This window comes from Salmo salar, chromosome 18 (assembly GCF_965601325.2).
Source record: "Salmo salar chromosome 18, fSalSal1, whole genome shotgun sequence".
In the NCBI taxonomy this organism is placed as follows: Eukaryota; Metazoa; Chordata; class Actinopteri; order Salmoniformes; family Salmonidae; genus Salmo; species Salmo salar.
In genome coordinates, this window is record NC_138308.1 from 32,222,594 (window position 1) to 32,240,081 (window position 17,488).

The 17,488-nt window shown below is 45.9% G+C and overlaps 1 protein-coding gene across 2 annotated transcripts in view; it reads right to left on the reverse strand.

The window, feature by feature from the left end:
- LOC106577242 (leucine zipper putative tumor suppressor 2 homolog) overlaps positions 1-17,488 on the reverse strand; it is a 101,162-nt gene that overhangs the window by 22,196 nt on the left and 61,478 nt on the right. The gene's annotated exons all lie outside the window — the stretch shown is intronic.

Consider the following 17,488-nt stretch of genomic DNA (forward strand, 5'->3'; position numbering starts at 1 on the left):
GCCATCACGGTTGACAACTCCATTGTGTCCTCCTCCCAGAGTGCTAAGAACCTTGGCGTGACCCTGGACAACACCCTGTCGTTCTCTACTAACATCAAGGCGGTGACCCGATCCTGTAGGTTCATGCTCTACAACATTCGCAGAGTACGACCCTGCCTCACACAGGAAGCGGCGCAGGTCCTAATCCAGGCACTTGTCATCTCCCGTCTGGATTACTGCAACTCGCTGTTGGCTGGGCTCCCTGCCTGTGCCATTAAACCCCTACAACTCATCCAGAACGCCGCAGCCCGTCTGGTGTTCAACCTTCCCAAGTTCTCTCACGTCACCCCGCTCCTCCGCTCACTCCACTGGCTTCCTGTTGAAGCTCGCATCCGCTACAAGACCATGGTGCTTGCCTACGGAGCTGTGAGGGGAACGGCACCTCCGTACCTTCAGGCTCTGATCAGGCCCTACACCCAAACAAGGGCACTGTGTTCATCCACCTCTGGCCTGCTCGCCTCCCTACCTCTGAGGAAGCACAGTTCCCGCTCAGCCCAGTCAAAACTGTTCGCTGCTCTGGCACCCCAATGGTGGAACAAGCTCCCTCACGACGGAGTCAATCACCACCTTCCGGAGACACCTGAAACCCCACCTCTTTAAGAATACCTAGGATAGGATAAAGTAATCCTTCTAACCCCCCCCCCCCCCCCTTAAAAGATTTAGATGCACTATTGTAAAGTGGTTGTTCCACTGGATATCATAAGGTGAATCCACCAATTTGTAAGTCGTTCTGGATAAGAGCGTCTGCTAAATGACTTAAATGTAAATGTAAATGTAACTCTCTTGGTAGACAGTGTGGTCTACAGCTTATCATAAGGTACTCTACCTCAGGCGGGCAATACCTCAAGACTTCTTTAATACTAGACATCGTGCACCAGCTGGTATTGACAAAAAGACACACAACCCCACCCCTCGTCTTACCAGACGAGCTTCTCTGTTCTGCCAGTGCATTGAAAATCCCTCCAGCTCTATATTATCCGTGTCGTTGTTCAGCAATGACTCGGTGAAACATAAGATATTACAGTTCTTAATGTCCTGTTGGTAGGATAATCGTAGATCATCAATTTTATTTTCCAATGATTGCATGTTAGTAAATAGAATTGATGGCAGTGAGAGTTTACTCTGATCGCCTACGGATTCTCAGAAGGCAGCCCGATCTGCATCCTCTTTTCCTCCGTCTTTTCTTCACGCAAATGACAGGGATCTGGGCCTGTTCCCGGAGAGCAGTATATCTTTCTCCTCAGACTCGTTGAAGGAAAAAGCTTCTTCCAGTTCGTGGTGAGTAATCGCTGTTCTGATGTCCAGAAGTTATTTTCAGTCATAAGAGACGGTACCAGCAACATTATGTACATTATGTAAAACTGTGTGCTGAGTGTGTGTGTGTGTGTGTGTGTGTGTGTGTGTGGTGTGTGTGTGTGTGTGTGTGTGTGTGTGTGTGTGTGTGTGAGAAGTTGACCACTTCCCAGGCCAGAATCATCATGGATCACATCCTCCTTTCACCTTCCGCCCCCCACCCCTCTCCTCACCCCCAGCCCAGCCAAGGTCTACTCTGCCTGGAATAATGGCATTAGAGGACCCTCCAGGAGGGTAGGTGCCCCCCCCCCCCCCCACCCTAACCCTGTGACCCCAGCAGGAGTGGGCCGTAGCTGGGCAGACTCCCTCCTCTCCCCCCTGACCTCCAGGGGCCCGGTTTTGTTCCTGCTACTCTGGGATACAAATCCCCAAAGCTAATTTCTCTCTGATGTTGTTCACCGATTATTTCTAAAGTTATTGAAGTAACTCCTCCTCCCTCACACACACATTCCCCGCTCCATTCTCCTTCACTAGTTAGACCGAGCTAAAATACACTTCACCTTCTCCTCTCCAAAACATGCTGAGAAAGTGTGTTTGTTGTCTGAGCTCTGCTTTGCCTCAGATGCAGTGAGGGTAATTAGCAGAGGATGATTTGGAAGAATGCCACAAAAACACTGCAGAAGTATCTTGTTATTTGGAAGCTTATGTAAATAAGTTTTGAAAAACTTTAAAGTATGACAATGCCTTATCAGAAAATGCTTTAAACTGTAACAAAGTGCCCAACGAGCTTGTCTGGTGATGCAACTCCATTCCCCATCTTTGAATAGCATCTGACGAATGACTGAAAAGATGTAACAGAGGAATGAGGCTCTAGATACCTCTCTCTTTCTGATATCTAGTAGATGAGACTGATGGGATGTGGTGTGACCGAGGATCTTTACCTCTACCCAGATAGGATCCGTCACTGGGAAGTATATGATAAATCTGTTAATAACTCCAGGGTTGCCACAGGGAGGAAAGGATTATTACGGATATCTGAGTCACCTCTGGGATCTTACAGAATCTCTACAGACTTCCGGAATGTCTATGGTGCTCCAGAGAGAAAGAAAGGGTGGAAAAGCCAGGTATTCCAATCAAGAGGCACAGCAGAGATCCCAAATCTCTTGGGAATGAGGACACTTAAGACTTAATCCAGTTTGGTTAGTGTTTGGTGTGCATACAGATACTGAGCATCATGGGTAAGAGGGGTTTTCAAGGAATGGCCATCTCCTGTCTCTGTACGCACATTCACTGAGTGTACAAACCATTATGAACACCTTCCTAATATTGAGTTGCACCCCTTTTCCCTTAGAACATCCTCAATTCATTTGGGCATGTACGCTACAAAATGTCAAAAGTATTCTACAGGGACGCTGGCCCATGTTGACTCCAATCCTTCCCACAGTTGTGTCAAGTTGGCTGGATATCCTTTGGCTGGTGGACCATTCTTGATACACACAGGAAACTGTTCAGCGTAAAAACCCCAGCAGCGTTGCAGTTCTTGACACACTCAAAGCAGTGCGCCTGGCACCTACTATCATAACCTGTTCAAAGGTTATTTTGGCAGTTACTTGTACGTTTGATCATGCTAATAAAGATCTTTAACAATGCAAGAAAAGTATGTACACATATAAAATATTATTTATGTACCTGCCATTACCATGAGCCTGTCCTCCCCAATTAAAGTACCACCAACCTCCTGTGCTCTGTACTGCCTTAGTAATCATGATTCATGACATGTCATATCAAAAGTCCCCCCAAGAACCAAGTTCTCGCTAGTTGCTGTAAGGTGTCTGGCCATTTGGCTGAAGAATGCTCTCCTTCCCTCCCTGATCTTCTGTCTAGCAACAAGGATCGATAGAGTTGCAGAGAGCAGTAAATGTCAAGTAACTTACTTCAGCATGGAGCATAACACAATGTTTCCGTGTTTTACCTCTTCTCCTCCCTCCACTCATCCCTATTTCCTGTCCATGCTTATTTTCTGCCACATCCTCTTCCTCCCTTTTTTTCCTGTTCTGGATTATCACTCCACCGCACTCCTGTCTTTTCCTCCTGTCCCTTTCCTCTCCAACCCCATTTCCACACCGCTCCATTTGGATGAATCCTTTCCCTTACTAAGCCACCATAGCGTGACGGAACCATGGCAAAGCAACCGTGAGCAACAGGTGTAGGATATCAATCTGATTACAGTAGGAATCCAGTAGGGCTACAAAGGTCAAACGTGACAATATTATTTTCACAGAACTCATGGGCATTGAGCAAGTGCATAAGCTTTTTGTCCTTACAGCAGCTTAGGGTTAGGGTAACATTTAGGGTTTGTGGTGAAAATCACAGCTGTGGAACGGTAGGTTGCCTAGCGGTTAAGGGCGTTGGGCCAGTAACTGAAAAGTTGCTGGTTCGAATCCCTGAGCTGACTAGGTGCAAAATCTGTCGATGTGCCCTCAAGCAAAGCACTTAACCCTAATTGCTCCTGTAAGACGCTCTGGATAAGAGCGTCTGATAAATTAGTAAAATCTACAAACAATGCTTGCCCATATGGTGACTGTCATACTTCCCTCCTCTCTAGCATGGCTAAAGTGATGACAGTTGGATCTAGGTCACAACAACAGCAAAGAAGCATCCCCTGACACACACGCTTCAAATCAAATTCTATTGGACACATACACATATTTAACAGATGTTATTGCGGGTATAGCGAAATGCTTGTGTTCCTAGCTCCAAGTATGCAGTAACACACACAGCTGCAGAAGCATTGTCTCCGTTTATCAGATTAGATTGTGTTATCTGGAGGCAGAAATGCACGCACGCACACAAGTGTTACGACCTGGATGTATAATTGATGTAAGGAGGGATTTACGTTTCAGGAATACAGCTTAATTATGGGTCTCTCTGTTGATTAACGCAGACACACGCACACACACACACACACACACACACACACCACCCACACCACACCACACACACACACACACACACACACACACACACCACACACACACACACACACACACACACACACACACACACACACACACTTGAACACTTAAAGCTGCAATATGTAACATTTTGGGATGTAAGTTATAGATGTAATTTATAGATCTGTCATTCTCATTGAAAGCAGGTCTAAGAAGCGGTAGATCTGTTCTATGTGTGCTATTTCAATGGTTCCTGGTCTTAAGTTTCGGTTTTCCGTCTTCTACTTTCGGTTTTGTACACCAGTTTCAAACAGCAGAAAATACAATATTTTTGGTTATTGAAAAGATATTTCACAGCGGTTGATTCTCTACATTATAGTTGCTGGTTTTGTCACACAAACTGAAATTAGGCGAACTATTCAAATTTTAACAACCAGGAAATGGCGGAGCGATTACTGCATTGTGCACCTTTAACCTGTGTTAAGGCTAGGGGGCAGTATTGACACAGCCGGATAAAAAACGTACCCGATTTAATCTGGTTACTACTCCTGCCCAGTAACTAGAATATGCATATAATTATTGGCTTTGGATAGAAAACACCCTAAAGTTTCTAAAACTGTTTGAATGGTGTCTGTGAGTATAACAGAACTCATATGGCAGGCCAAAACCTGAGAAGATTTCAAGCAGGAAGTGGCCTGTCTGAGAAGTAGTGTTTCATCTTGGCTCTTTTTATTGAAGACTCAGGATCTGTGCAATAACGTGACACTTCCTACAGCTTCCATAGGCTCTCAGAGCCCGGGAAAAAGCTGAACGATATCGAGGCAGGCTCTGGCTGAAACACTTTATCACTTTTGGCAAGTGGCCACTCAGAGTACTATGGGCTTAGGCGCGTGCCCGCGTCGACCGAATGCTTTCTTTTCCTTTGTCTGTTTACCTAAACGCAGATTCCCGGTCGGAATATTATCGCTTTTTTATGAGAAAAATGGCATAAAAATGGATTTTAAACAGCGGTTGACATGCTTCGAAGTACGGTAATGGAATATTTAGAATTTTTTTGTCACGAATTGCGCCATGCTCGCCACCCTTATTTACCCTTTAGGATAGTGTCTTGAACGCACGAACAAAACGCCGCTATTTGGATATAACGATGGATTATTTTGGACCAAACCAACATTTGTTATTGAAGTAGAAGTCCTGGGAGTGCATTCTGACGAAGACAACAAAGGTAATAACATTTTTCTTATAGTAAATCTGACTTTGATGAGTGGTAAACTTGCTGGGTGTCTAAATAGCTAGCCCTGTGATGCCGGGCTATCTACTGAGAATATTGCAAAATGTGCTTTCACCGAAAAGCTATTTTAAAATCGGACATATCGAGTGCATAGAGGAGTTCTGTATCTATAATTCTTAAAATAATTGTTATGCTTTTTGTGAACGTTTATCGTGAGTAATTTAGTAAATTCACCGGCAGTGTTCGGTGGGAATGCTAGTCACATGCTAATGTAAAAAGCTGGTTTTTGATATAAATATGAACTTGATTGAACAAAACATGCATGTATTGTATAACATAATGTCCTAGGGTTGTCATCTGATGAAGATCATCAAAGGTTAGTGCTACATTTAGCTGTGGTTTGGGTTTATGTGACATTATATGCTAGCTTGAAAAATGGGTGTCTGATTATTTCTGGCTGGGTACTCTGCTGACATAATCTAATGTTTTGCTTTCGTTGTAAAGCCTTTTTGAAATCGGACAGTGTGGTTAGATTAACGAGAGTCTTATCTTTAAAATGGTGTAAAATACTCATATTTTTGAAAAATTGAAGTAATAGCATTTCTAAGGTATTTGAATAACGCGTCACAGGATTCAACTGGCTGTTGAGCAAGCGTCCCACCTAGCCCATAGAGGTTAAAATAGATAAATTCTAAACTGACTAGAGATTCCAATAATACACTGTCACAGTTAACGATATCAGACAGACAGATAAATGAGCAGAGAGGTGGGACACAGAGAAGAGAGAAGGGATAAGAGAGATAGAGAGAAAGAGAGCGAGAAGCGAGATAGTTAGTGAGTAACTCACTGAGTGACTGACTGACTCTGACTCGCTGACTGGCTGACTGGCTAAGAGAAACAGAGATATAGGAAAAGAATGAGTGAGTCATGTTAAAGTTTAAACCATACCTAATAAGGAGCCATGTCCATTGGTCACGCATCCACTGAAACTTTACATTCAAATCTCAGACGGGTTGAAACAGATACTGTTACTTTAACTCTTTAACAAAGAGAGATCTCCTTTCATGCCTATCCAAAAGCTTGGAGGTTATTGCCCTTACATTCCTCCACAGAGACTGTCTGTCTGATGTCTCTGTCACCTTCCCTCACATGGTTTTTAGACCTGTAGCGTGTGTGTCCACTCCTTACTAGCTTATGGCTCCTGAGCGGCGCAGTGGTCTAAGGCACTCTGGTTCGATCCCGGGCTGTATCACAACCGGCCGTGATCGGCAGTCCCATAGGGACACGCAAAATTGGTCCTGCATCGTCCGGGTTAGGGGAGGGTTTGGCCGGGGTAGGCCGTCAATGTAAATTAAAATTTGTTCTTAACTGACTTGCCTAGTTAAATAGAAAAATTAAATAAAAAATAGCCTCTATGGCTGCCAGTCGGTTTATGTGTTTGCCAATTGTTCCTAGTTTGGGAATGAATCAGTCTGCCACCAAGTTACTAACCCACTACATTAAAGTCTGCCACCAAGTTACTAACCCACTACATTAAAGTCTGCCACCAAGTTACTAACCCACTACATTAAAGTCTGCCACCAGGTTACTAACCCACTACATTAAAGTCTGCCACCAGGTTACTAACCCACTACATTAAAGTCTGCCACCAGGTTACTAACCCACAACATTAAAGTCTGCCACCAGGTTACTAACCCACTACATTAAAGTCTGCCACCAGGTTACTAACCCACTACATTAAAGTCTGCCACCAGGTTACTAACCCACTACATTAAAGTCTGCCACTAGGTTACTAACCCACTACATTAAAGTCTGCCACCAGGTTACTAACCCACTACATTAAAGTCTGCCACCAGGTTACTAACCCACTACATTAAAGTCTGCCACCAGGTTACTAACCCACTACATTAAAGTCTGCCACCAGGTTACTAACCCACTACATTAAAGTCTGCCACCAGGTTACTAACCCACTACATTAAAGTCTGCCACCAGGTTACTAACCCACTACATTAAAGTCTGCCACCAGGTTACTAACCCACTACATTAAAGTCTGCCACCAGGTTACTAACCCACTACATTAAAGTCTGCCACCAGGTTACTAACCCACTACATTAAAGTCTGCCACCAGGTTACTAACCCACTACATTAAAGTCTGCCACCAATTTACTAACCCACTGGATTCAACATGGATTCAATAGATTTTATTTCACAACCATCTACACGCTGTGTTTTCCATACCACTCTGTTCACCCCTCATCCCTCCATCCACCCTGCCCTCATCCCTCTATCCACCCTGCCCTCATCCCTCTATCCACCCTGCCCTCATCCCTCCATCCATCCACCCTGCCCTCATCCCTCCATCCATCCACCCTGCCCTCCATCCCTCCATCCACCCTGCCCTCATCCCTCCATCCACCCTAACCTCATCCCTCCATCCACCCTGCCCTCATCCCTCCATACCACTCTAGTAACCTGGTCTGTCACCAGGTTACTAACCCACTACATTAAAGTCTGCCACCAGGTTACTAACCCACTACATTAAAGTCTGCCACCAGGTTACTAACCCACTACATTAAAGTCTGCCACTAGGTTACTAACCCACTACATTAAAGTCTGCCACCAGGTTACTAACCCACTACATTAAAGTCTGCCACCAAGTTACTAACCCACTACATTAAAGCAGGATGTCTATGCTGAAACACAGAATATACACACAAATGAAACCAGCTAGTGAACACTGCCTGTAGTCAGATGAAACCAGCTAGTGAACGCTGGATGTAGTCAGATGAAACCAGCTAGTGAACGCTGGATGTAGTCAGATGAAACCAGCTAGTGAACACTGCCTGTAGTCAGATGAAACCAGCTAGTGAACACTGCCTGTAGTCAGATGAAACCAGCTAGTGAACGCTGCCTGTAGTCAGATGAAACCAGCTAGTGAACACTGCCTGTAGTCAGATGAAACCAGCTAGTGAACGCTGCCTGTAGTCAGATGAAACCAGCTAGTGAACACTGCCTGTAGTCAGATAAAACCAGCTAGTGAACGCTGCCTGTAGTCAGATGAAACCAGCTAGTGAACACTGCCTGTAGTCAGATGAAACCAGCTAGTGAACGCTGCCTGTAGTCAGATGAAACCAGCTAGTGAACACTGCCTGTAGTCAGATGAAACCAGCTAGTGAACACTGCCTGTAGTCAGATGAAACCAGCTAGTGAACACTGCCTGTAGTCAGATGAAATCAGCTAGTGAACACTGCCTGTAGTCAGATGAAACCAGCTAGTGAACACTGCCTGTAGTCAGATGAAACCAGCTAGTGAACACTGCCTGTAGTCAGATGAAACCAGCTAGTGAACACTGCCTGTAGTCAGATGAAACCAGCTAGTGAACACTGCCTGTAGTCAGATGAAACCAGCTAGTGAACACTGCCTGTAGTCAGATGAAACCAGCTAGTGAACACTGCCCGTAGTCAGATGAAACCAGCTAGTGAACGCTGCCTGTAGTCAGATGAAACCAGCTAGTGAACACTGCCTGTAGTCAGATGAAACCAGCTAGTGAACACTGCCTGTAGTCAGATGAAACCAGCTAGTGAACACTGCCTGTAGTCAGATGAAACCAGCTAGTGAACACTGCCTGTAGTCAGATGAAACCAGCTAGTGAACGCTGCCTGTAGTCAGATGAAACCAGCTAGTGAACACTGCCTGTAGTCAGATGAAACCAGCTAGTGAACACTGCCTGTAGTCAGATGAAACCAGCTAGTGAACACTGCCTGTAGTCAGATGAAACCAGCTAGTGAACACTGCCTGTAGTCAGATGAAACCAGCTAGTGAACACTGCCTGTAGTCAGATGAAACCAGCTAGTGAACACTGCCTGTAGTCAGATGAAACCAGCTAGTGAACACTGCCTGTAGTCAGATGAAACCAGCTAGTGAACACTGCCTGTAGTCAGATGAAACCAGCTAGTGAACACTGCCTGTAGTCAGATGAAACCAGCTAGTGAACACTGCCTGTAGTACACCCGCAACAAAAGCCTTTTTTAAGGTCAACTTGTTGCTATTGCAAACTTCTGCTACTCTCTCTGTTTGGATCAGTTGCCATGGCACTAGAGAGGCCCACATGTTTTATGCCCAGGGTGAAATGCAATAGAGGGAGGGTGGGAGGGAAAGAGGGAGGTAGGGAGGGTGGGAGGGAGGGCTGGAATGAGAGAAAGAAAGAAAGGAAAAGAGGGGAAAAGAAAGAGAACGAAAGAACAAAAGAAAGAATGAAATAAGACACTGGGAATAGGTGAAAGAAAAAAGAGAGAAAGAAAGAGTGAATGAGTGTGTGTGTGTGTGTGTGTGTGTGTGTGTGTGTGTCAGTCTGACAGCGGGCAGGTTGGCTCCTTAGCATCTCAAAGCATCTGGGCTCCATTATGGCCTGACTATAGAGTATAGAATCACACACACACACACACAGTGAGTCCCTATGGGGGTTGAGAGAGCGAGAGGAGCAGGCAGTAATCCATTGTAAGTGGATGTAGTCAGAGACCTCAATAAGACATAAGGAGAAACACAAACACGGGGACATCTGGGGTACAGTAGCTGTCAATCACACGAGGAGCATCTCCAGTGGCACCACCCGGGAGTACACTGGTATAGTGTACACAAACACACAAACAAACACACGCAGGCAGGCACAGCAGGTGGGGTTCACTGTATGGGCAAAGGAGGAGTGCTTTGATGTTGCCAAAGTGTGACAGTAGTATTGGTCTGCAGCATTAATCATTATAATTGCTACAGGGATTGATTAATCAGGCCTTGGTTGGTCATCATAGTCGTTACAGGGATTGATTAATCAGGCCTTGGCATCATAGTCATTACAGGGATTGATTAATCAGGCCTTGACTGGTCATCATAGTTGTTACAGGGATTGAACAATCAGGTCAGTGACTTTAAAATTGGCCAGCTTTCCAACAAGTCAGTTTGTCAAATTTCTGCCCTGCTAGAGCTGCCCCGGTCAACTGTAAGTGCTGTTATTGTGAAGTGGAAACGTCTAGGAGCAACAATGGCTCAGCCGCGAAGTGGTAGGCCACACAAGCTCACAGAACGGGATGGCCGACTGCTGAAGCATGTAAAAATTGTCTGTCCACCGTTGCAACACTCACTACCGAGTTCCAAACTGCCTCTGGAAGCAACGTCAGCACAATAACTTTTTGTCGGGAGCTTCATGAAATGGTTTTCCATGGCTGAACAAGCCTAAGATCACCATCCGCAATGCCAAGCATCGGCTGGAGTAGTGTAAAGCTCGCAGCCATTGGACTTTGGAGCAGTGGAAACGCATTCTCTGGAGTGATGAATCACGCTTCACTATCTGGCAGTCCGACAGACAAATCTGGATTTGGCGGATGCCAGGAGAATGCTATCTGCCCGAATGCATAGTGCCAACTGTAAAGTTTGGTGGAGGAAGAATAATGGCCTGGGGCTGTTTTTCATGGTTCAAGCAAGGCCTGTTCATTCCAATGAAGGGAAATCTTAACACTACAGCATACAATGACATTCTAGACAATTCTGTGCTTCCAACTTTGTGGCAAATGTTTAGGTCTAGCCCTTTCCTGTTTCAGCATGAGAATGCCCCCGTACACAAACCAGAAATGGTTTGTCGGGATCAGTGTGGAAGAACTTGACTGTCTTGCACAGGGCCCTGACCTCAACCCCATCGAACACCTTTGGGATGAATTGGAACGCCGACTGTGAGCCAGGCCTAATCGCCAAACATCATTGCCCGACTCTCTAATGCTCTTGTGGCTGAATGGAAGCAAGTCCCCGCAGCAATATTCCAACATCTAGTGGAAAGCCTTCCCAGAAGAGTGGAGGCTGTTTTAGCAGCAAAGGAGGGACCAACTCCATATTAATGCCCATGATTTTGGAATGAGATGCTCAACGAGCAGGTGTCCACATACCTTTGGCCATGTATGTGTATATTAATCTATTCCACTTTATTCTATTATGTTCCATGTTATTTAGTCTGTGGGTGTGGCCATAAGGAATACAGTAGGAGACAGCTCTGGGGCAGATGAGGTTTACAGTTGGTCCTTAGTCAGCTGGTCTGGTCTGTCTGGTCTGGTCTGTCTGGTCTGGTATGTCTGGTCCGTCTGTCTGGTCTGTCTGGTCCGTCTGTCTGGCCTGTCTGGTCTACTTGGTCTGTCTGGTCTGTCTGTCTGGCCTGTCTGGTCTGGTCTGTCTATCTGTCTGGGTTGGTCTGTCTGTCTGGTTTGTCTGTCTGTCTGTCTGTCTGGTCTAGCCTGTCTGGTCTGGTCTGTCTGGTCTGTCTATCATTTCTGTCTATCTGGTCTGGTCTTGTCTGTCTGGTCTGGTCTTGTCTGTCTGGTCTGGTCTGTCTGTCTGGTCTGGTCTGTCTGGCCTGTATTGTCTGGCCTGTCTGGTCTAGTCTGTCTATCTGACCTGTCTGGTCTAGTCTGTCTGGTCTGGTCTGTCTGGTCTGTCTATCATTTCTGTCTATCTGGTCTGGTCTTGTCTGTCTGGTCTGGTCTGTCTATCTGGTCTGGTCTGTCTGGCCTGTATTGTCTGGCCTGTCTGGTCTAGTCTGTCTATCTGACTTGTCTGGTCTAGTCTGTCTGGTCTGGTCTGTCTGGTCTGTCTGTCTGGTCTGTCTATCATTTCTGTCTATCTGGTCTGGTCTGTCTGGCCTGTATTGTCTGGCCTGTCTGGTCTAGTCTGTCTATCTGACCTGTCTGGTCTAGTCTGTCTGGTCTGGTCTGTCTGGTCTTTCTATCTGGTCTGTCCTGGTCTGTCTATCTGGTCTGGTCTGGTCTGTCTGGCCTGTATTGTCTGGTCTGTCTGATCTGGTCTGGTCTGATCTGGTCTGTCTGATCTGTTTGGTCTGTCTGTCTGGTCTTTCTATCTGGTCTGTCCTGGTCTTTCTATCTGGTCTGTCTGGTCTGTCCTGGTCTGTCTGGTTTGTCTGTCTGATCTGGTCTGGTCTGTCTGTCTGGTCTGTCTATCTGGTCTGTCTGGTCTGTTTGGTCTGGGAATGAGGAGGGAAGGCATTGGAAGTATGTGGGGGGAAATGGCCGTTGCCTCTTGCCAGTTGTCTAGTCGTAAATTTCGGAATTCCAGTGTGAATTTCCAACGACTAATCGTTATTTAGCAGTGGCCAGCAATCAGACATAAGGACAGACGTGTTTGTGTGGGGGTTGCAGGTTGCGGTCAGACATCAGGGATAATATGAATACTGTTAGTGGTGGTGGTGTGTGTGTGTGTGTGTGTGTGTGTGTGTGTGTGTGTGTGTGTGTGTGTGTGTGTGTGTGTGTGTGTGTGTGTGTGTGTGTGTGTGTGTGTGTGTGTGTGTGTGTGACTCTGCACCACTCTGCCAGCCTGCTACTGTCCATCAGACGCCATTCCCTAATCAACCTCTTGACACTGCCCCTAGATGCCTATCACTCCTCGTTGGCCCCCAGTACAACGGAGAGAATGAGATAGCTGGACCTGTCATCTGTTGTATCTAATGATATCACAGTCCAATAATATCACAGTCCAGAACATCTGATTCAACTCATCAACATCTGGATTAGTTGAATCCAGTGTGTTGGTACCTCCTCATCAACATCTGGATTAGTTGAATCCAGTGTGTTGGTACCTCCTCATCAACATCTGGATTAGTTGAATCCAGTGTGTTGGTACTGGTCTAGAACAAAAGCCTCAGCTACATTGACTGTGTTGTTCTGTTGCTGTAAGCCAATGGGTAAAGTAGCTCACACTGTTGTATACTAGTTAAGGTGATCCCCTTAGGGTCTATTGTTGGGTTTGTTCACTTTTACAACCAACCCTGATTAGTCTGACAGCGATTGACGAGGAGCTCAAAGAACGAGAGAGACAAAAGGAACAAAAAGTGAGGGGATAAACAAAACTTCCCTCCAAAACTCTCCTTCCTTCCTGAGGAGTTGTTTCTATAGTAAGTGGACAGCTATTGTTTAAGAGTTAAAGACGACAAAGACAAAGGCGGGTTTTTTGTTATCTCACTCTAAATCCAATCTCACTCTTTCATGAACAAGAGGAGGAGGCAGAAAAATAATAGGGAAGCCCAGTAACAGAGCCCTGCATCTGGGGAGAGGATAACTACCACACCCAGGCTTCAGCAGGAGAAACTAGGCCACACATTCAAAATGTCTCCTGTTTCTGCACGGCAAAGTCAAGATGTTCAATAAAGGACTTAAGTTATGTTACCGAGACAGTAAAACAATCATTCAATTAATCATTAGCAGTTTCCTCACTGCTGACTTCAAGCAGAATGCATAGTTGGTAAGATCAGACACACAAGCACGTGCACATTCACACAATCACAAAAACAGTAAAATGTATTCCACACCAGCTGTTACATAAGCTGTGCTGCCTTAGTCAAACTGTGCCAGGCAGTGTATAATTCAGGATAACTGTAAAGTATAATTCAGGATAACTATAAGGTATAATTCAGGATAACTATAAGGTATAATTCAGGATAACTATAAAGTATAATTCAGCAGAACTATAAAGTATAATTCAGGATATCCCATCATAGTGTAACGTTTGTCTTCATAAATGGACCAAGGCGCAGCAGGTATGTGAATACTCATGGTTATTTATTACCAAAAAAGAGTAAAGCATCCACTTGAAAAAACAATGAAGGTGACAACAGTAACAGTTTTACAGGCTATAAACGCAGTGTAAAAACAACCACCCACAAACCCCAGTGACAAACATACTCCTACATATATGACTCCCAATCAGGAACAACGATCCCCAGCTGTTCCTGATCAGGAGTCACAAGACACAAAGAACATTCAAACACAAGACTGCCACTCCTGATGCGTGGGGCTGGTGTTGGACGTGCCAGCCTGGAGACACGCACCTCCATGCTAGTGCGTCTAGCGGGAAACACCGGACCGAAAGGGCGCACTGGCGGTCTTGAGTGCAGGGTTGGCATCACCCCTTTCGGCTCGATGCTCCCCTTGCCCTGGCACCTGCGGGGCGCTGGTACTGGGCGAACTGGGCTGTGCGTCCGTATAGGCGAGATGGTGCGTACCACAGCGTAACATGGCGCCCACCACCTCATACGCACCTCCCTGTAGTCACGGGTAGCTGGCTTACGGCTCTTCCCTGGCCTGGCCAAGCTACCCGTGTGCCCCCCCCAAAAAAATTATTGGGGGTGCCTCTCCGGCTTCCTCGCCAGCCGTGTTCCAGCATAACATTCATGTTGGTTCCTCTGTCCAGCTGCCGCCGCTCTCCTGAGTGCCTTCACCTGTTCCCATGGGAGGCGATCCCTTCCGGCTAGGATCTCTTCCCAGGTGTAGGCTCCCTTGCCGTCCAGGACGTCCTCCCATGTCCATTCCTCCCTTTTTCTCTCCTGTGGCTTCCTCCTCTTCTGCTGCTTGGTCCTTTGGTGGGTGGTTCTGTAACGGTTGTCTTCATAAATGGACCAAGGCGCAGCAGGTATGTGAATACTCATGGTTATTTATTACCAAAAAAGAGTAAAGCATCCACTTGAAAAAACAATGAAGGTGACAACAGTAACAGTTTTACAGGCTATAAACGCAGTGTAAAAACAACCACCCACAAACCCCAGTGACAAACATACTCCTACATATATGACTCCCAATCAGGAACAACGATCCCCAGCTGTTCCTGATCAGGAGTCACAAGACACACAGAACATTCAAACACACACACAAGACTGCCACGTCCTGACCCCCAAACTACTACAACAGCTCCATCTGCTGGTCAGGACGTGACACATAGAGAGAGTCTGAGAGAGTAGGGGTAAACCACAAGGAGCAGAAAAGTGATTAAACACACACACACACACACACACACACACACACACACACACACACACACGAAAAGACAGACAGTACTGTCACTTTAACTCTAGTTACCAGAGAGATAGAGAGATGGAGGGGTGGATGGAGTGGTGGAGGATGGAGGGATGGAGGGTAGGGTGGATGGAGGGACGAGGGTGGGGTGGGTGGAGGGATGAGTGTCCCGTGTGGCTCAGTTGGTAGAGCATGGTGTATGCAACGCCAGGGTTGTGGGTTCGATTCCCACGGGGGACCAGTACGAAGAAGTAAGTTGCTCTGGATAAGAGCGTCTGCTAAATGACTAAAATGTAAATGTAATGAGGGTAGGGTGGATGGAGGGATGAGGTTAGGGTGGATGGAGGGATGAGGGCAGGGTGGATGGATGGAGGGATGGAGGGCAGGGTGGATGGAGGGATGAGGTTAGGGTGGATGGAGGGAAGGATGGAGGGCAGGGTGGATGGAGGGATGGAGGGCAGGGTGGATAGAGGGATGAGGGCAGGGTGGATGGAGGGATGAGGGGTGAACAGAGTGGTATGGAAAACACAGTGTGTAGATGGTTGTGAAATAAAATCTATTGAATCCATGTTGAATCCAGTCTGTAACACAACAATATGTGGAATAAGTATTCAACACTTTCTGAAGGCACTGTGAAGGGCTGGCACAGGGGTCAACAGAACAGAACGAATGGAAAAGAACAGAGGAAAGAAGAGAGTGAAAATGAGAGAGTCAGAAGGGAGAGGAGGAGGGACAATAGGGAATAGGTCATGAGGGACGTGGAGGTTTCTGGAGAAAAAATAAATGGAGCTATATCTCACATCTCCTGGTGGTTAGAGTCAAACGACTGTGATGATGACGAGTGAACAAACTTCAACCGACCCTGGCCCCTGTCATCCAACAAGTCTCACACACACACACACACTGAGCGCATGAGTCAACATTGGGTCAATATGGGAAGGGTTTTGAGACCTGCAACATGTGACACACATTTACCTCATCTGTTTTGATCCAAAGTCTATGAGGTAATATGAGGTAACCATCCTGTCCATCTCTTTCTCTGTCCTGTCTCCCTAACCCGGTCTCTCTCTTTGTCTATCAATTCATTTCAATTTAAGGGGCTTTATTGGCATGGGAAACACATGTTTACATTGCCAAAGCAAGTGAAATGAATAATGAACAAAAATGAAATAAATAAATCTGGGTTGTATTTACAATGGTGTTTGTTCTTCACTGGTTGACCTTTTCTTGTGGCAACAGGTCACAAATCTTGCTGCTGTGATGACACACTGTGGTATTTCACCCAGTAGATATTGGAGTTTATCAAAATTGGATTTGTTTTCTAATTTTTAGTGTCTCTAATATGGTCATACATTTCGCAGGAGGTTAGGAAGTGCAGCTCAGTTTCCACCTCATTTTGTGGCCAGTGTGCACATAGCCTGTCTTCTCTTGAGAGCCAGGTCTGCCTACGGTGACCTTTCTCAATAGCAAGGCTATGCTCTATCTCCTTCCCCCTCTCTCTGACACTCACCTTATCTCTGTCTGTCTCTCTTTAATCCCTTGTTTCTTTCCATCCTGACATCTTGTCTCACAGAAATATGCCATCACCCTAATCACAGTTGAACCAGGCTATACAATTACAGTCTATTACATTCACTCACTCTATAATTGTGTAGAATGTCTCAGATAGATCATCAACCTCTATGTGGCTCAGTATTTAGATTGGTTTAACTAGGCTACACAAGATAGCTGCAGTGAAAACTCTGCCAAATGTGCTGACAGTGACACAGTGACACATTCATAACAACACAAAGGAAAAATGACAATGTTCCTATGATGAAGAAACGGCTAATTATAGAGAAGACTAAACAACAATGACTAGTTCTGTGATCTACTCTCTCATCCAGACACACAGTGTGCGTGGGTCTCTCTGTGTGTGTTGCTAAGTGTATGTGTGCTGTCCGTGTGTGTGTGTGTGTGTGGACAGACTGAATAACTCCCTTCTCCCAGCCAGCTGTCAGACAGAGGGGTAATAGATGTTATCCAGTTAAAACCTCAGTAAACACAGACCACAGATCAATAACCTACAGCCAAGAAACAGATTGCTGAATATCAATAATCAATATCCCAGTCCCCCGAAATCTGTCTTCTCTCCC